At 30.2% G+C, this 3,964-nt stretch overlaps 1 non-coding gene across 1 annotated transcript; it reads right to left on the minus strand.

Annotated features, from left to right (window-relative positions):
- Positions 1 to 952: 952 nt before the first annotated feature.
- Positions 953 to 1,057, minus strand: LOC143384539 (U6 spliceosomal RNA). Its single transcript, XR_013089357.2, has one exon. It is a non-coding gene; the product is annotated as a U6 spliceosomal RNA (small nuclear RNA).
- Positions 1,058 to 3,964: the final 2,907 nt, after the last annotated feature.

The following is a 3,964-nucleotide window of genomic DNA, read 5'->3' on the forward strand; positions in this document are numbered from 1 at the left end:
TGTAAGTTGAATTAGATTCTCCTTTGACTGACTGTTTTTGTAGTGTAGTGCAGTTTTTTTCTCTGTTTGTTTTTATTTTTATTTTCAATTTCTTATTTGTGGAATATTGTATTGAGCATGTTTTGTAGTGTGGGATTTCTAGTTGTAAATTCTTTTGACTTTTTTGTTTATCATAGAAGATTTTTATTTCATCTTCAATTCTGAAGCTTACCTTTTCTGGATATAGTACTTGTTGTTGGCATCCATTTTATTTCATATTTTGTTATGTATTATTCCAGGACCTCCTAGCTTTTAGGATATGGGTTGAAAACTTGGCTGAGATCTGAATTGGTTTACCTCTAAATGTAACCAGTTGGTTTTCTCTGGCAACTTTCAAAATTCGTTCCTTATTCTGCATGTTAGGCATTTTCATAATAATGTGCCTTGGTGTGGGTCTATTGTAATTTTGTATATTTGGGATCCTGGGTACCTCATATGTTTGATTTTCCATAGCAGCCTTGAGATTTGTGAAATTTTCTGATACTATTTTGTTGCAGATATTGTGAATTTCTTTAGGGTATATTTCAGAGCCTTCATCAACCCTGATAAATCTTAGATTTAGCCTTTTAATGTTATCCCATATTTCTTAAAAATTCTGTCCAGAGACTTTTAACATCTTTCTCCATGGATCAAATTTATTTTCAAGAGTCTATACATTGCCTTTATTGCCTGAAATTCTATATTCCAAGTGGTCTAGTCTATTGGTGTTTTTTTGTATACAGTTTTTATTTTATTTTTATTGATTTCTTCATTTCAAGGATTTCCAATTAATTAATTTTTAGAATCTCTTCTTATTGTAGTTATATTTCATTTCTTGTATTTTTTCTCTGATTTCACTCATCACATCATCTTTACCTCATAGATCAGTTTAACAGTGAACTTTCAAAATCTCCACATTTCCTCTGCTCTGGTATAAAATATAAAATACTTCATGACTTTGAATGCCATCCTTGTCCAGAGGCCCTGCTAATCTTCTCTGTATTGTTTCAATTGTATTTTATGTCCTTTTGGAGAGAGCATTTTTTTCCTAATCTAGTTGATAATTCTTCATTCAAAGAAATAATAATAGAATGTATTTGTTGATTTTTTTGTATAGATATGTTAAATTAGTAACAGCAGTAGCACAGGGGATGGGGTGAAAGATTGGAAGACGCCTTACTACACGGAGTAATACAGTGTTATTTGAAAGATGACTGGAACTATTTACAAATATGTATTGCAAACTCTAGGACAATCACTGTAAATAATTTTAAAATAGATGTAAAGAAGGGAGACAAACTTGAGTTAAAATTCTCCATTAAAATCAGAGAAGGTAGAAAAAGAGGGAAAAATTAAACAAACAATAACACAAGGTGATAGAAAACAGTTATGAACATGGTAGAGATTAAACTGAATACCTCAGAAATCACTGAAAAGTGAATGATCTAGATATAACAATTAAATTACCGTGATTGTTATAGTGATAATAAAACATGATCCAAACCAGAGTTGTCTATGAAATTCTTCTGTAATTTTAAAAACACAAAGAAATGGAAAATAGTCAACTGATTTTATGAAAAACCATTTAATAGGGGAAAGAATCATCTTTTTAACATGCAGTGTTGGAACAGAATAGAAACATGAATAATAATGAGGATGGACTCTTGAATTAAAGTTTTAAATATAAGACTAAGGCTTTGAAACTCTTAGAGTGATGAATCTTCATGGCATTGGATTTAGCAATGTTTTCTTAGATAGAACACAAAAACACAAATAAAAAATATTGGACTAATAGTTATGCTTCAAAAAACACTATGAAAAACATGAAATGGAAAAAGTATAGAATGACAGAAAATCATGAATTATATCTGAGAGATAACCTACCTCTTCTATACTCAAAAATACAAAGAAATCTTTCAACTCAATATAAAGACAAGTATCTCATTTTTTTAAATGGACAAAATACTTAAGCCAGCATTTATTCAAAGAAAAAGATTCAATGGCCAGCAAGCACATGATAAGATCTTTAACTCACTAACCATCAGGAAAATGCAAATCAACCAAAACCTCAAAGCACGCATTAAACCAACTATGAAGGATAGAAAAAAATATCAAATAATATTAAGAGTTGATGTAAAGGGGGGAAAGTTGGAATTCTTATTTACTGATGGTGAAACTGTAAAATGAGGCAATTACTTTGCAAATCAGTCTTTCAGTTTCTCATACAATTTAACATAGAGCCACCATATAAACCAACAATTTCACTCTCCATTATTTACCTAAGGAAAAATTAAAATATGTGTCTCACACAATAATTTGTACACAAAAAGGTAGAGAAGCATTTTTTATAATTGCCAAAATGTGGAAAGAGCCTAAAAGTTTATCAACTGATAAATAAAAATATGTAGTGTATCTCTACAATTGTATATTATTTGGTCCTAAAAAGGGATGAAACACTATATCTTGCTTAAAAAACAAAACGAAACAAAACAAAAAAACAAAAACAAAAAAACAGGATAATACTTAAAATATCACATTAAGTAAAGAATCCAGTGATAAAAGATCTCATATTATATGATTCCATTTATATAAGCTGACCAAAATAATTAAACCTACAGTGACAGAAAATGCATAAATGGTTGCTTAGGGTTTGGGGCTATAAGTGGATGGATAGTGATAATGGAAGGATATGAAATTTTTTTGAAGATATTGAAATATTTAAAAATCATGGGTGATGCTGTTTGCATTTATCTATGCATGTATTAAAAACCATTGAATAGTATATTTCAGTAAAGCTGTTCAAAAATGAGAGATGAAGTTATACTATGCTGACATCAATGAAAATAAAGCTAAAAGGATAATCCACAATAATTTCAGATAAACACATTTCTAAGCAAAAAATAACTAGCAGAGATAAAGAAGAGGGCCTTACAAAATAATGAAGTTCTCCAAAAATATGTAATGATTATTAAAACAATCACATCTAACCATAGTGGATCAAAATACATGAAAAAACATTGATGAAACTGGAGAGAGCGAGAGAAAGAGAGAGGGAGGGAGGGAGGGAAACAGCAGTGAGAAAATCAGTAAGGACACAGTTGTAAACATACCATCCAACAACTAGATCAAATTGACATTTATGGAATGCATCATACAACAATAACAGAACATAGGTTCTTATGAAGATCACATAGAATTATTTGCCAAGATGGATTATGTGGGAGACCACAAGCACACTTTAATCAATTTAAAAATAGAAATTCTACAGAGAATTTATCAGACTACTATGAAATTAAATTAGTAATTCAAAACAGAAAAATGAAAAATCTTAAAACATATGGAGATTAAGAAAGCACACTAAATTAATAACATAGAAACCAAGGATGTATCAAGACAATTTAAAAATTACTTAGAATAAATAAAAATGAAAGTACTACTAATCAAACTTTCACAATAGAAAAAAAAGTATTGCTTAAGAGTTAAATTTATTGCATGAAATTCATAAAAAAGGGCTGGGGATGTGGCTCAAATGGTAGCACGCTTGCCTGGCATGCATGCGGCCCGGGTTCGATTCTCAGCACCACATACCAACAAAGATGTTGTGTCCGCCGAGAACTAAAAAATAAATATTAAAAAATTCTCTCTCTCTCTCTCTCTCTCTCTCTCTCTCTCTCTCTCTCTCCCCCCCTTCCTCTCTCACTCTCTCTTTAAAAAAAAAAAGAAATTCATAAAAAATACTGAAAATCAATAATCTAAGCTACATTTTAGGAAACTAGGGGAAAAAATACAAGACAAATCTATAAAAAGCAGAAGAAAGGAATTAATGTTAGAGGAGAAACCAATGAATATGAAACCAAGAGAAAATATCAACAACAACAACAACAAAACCCTGCTTATTTGAAAGGAACAATAAAATTCAAACCTTTAGTCAAATTAACTAAGAAAA

This window comes from Callospermophilus lateralis, chromosome 1 (genome assembly GCF_048772815.1).
Source record: "Callospermophilus lateralis isolate mCalLat2 chromosome 1, mCalLat2.hap1, whole genome shotgun sequence".
NCBI classification, from domain to species: domain Eukaryota; kingdom Metazoa; phylum Chordata; class Mammalia; order Rodentia; family Sciuridae; genus Callospermophilus; species Callospermophilus lateralis.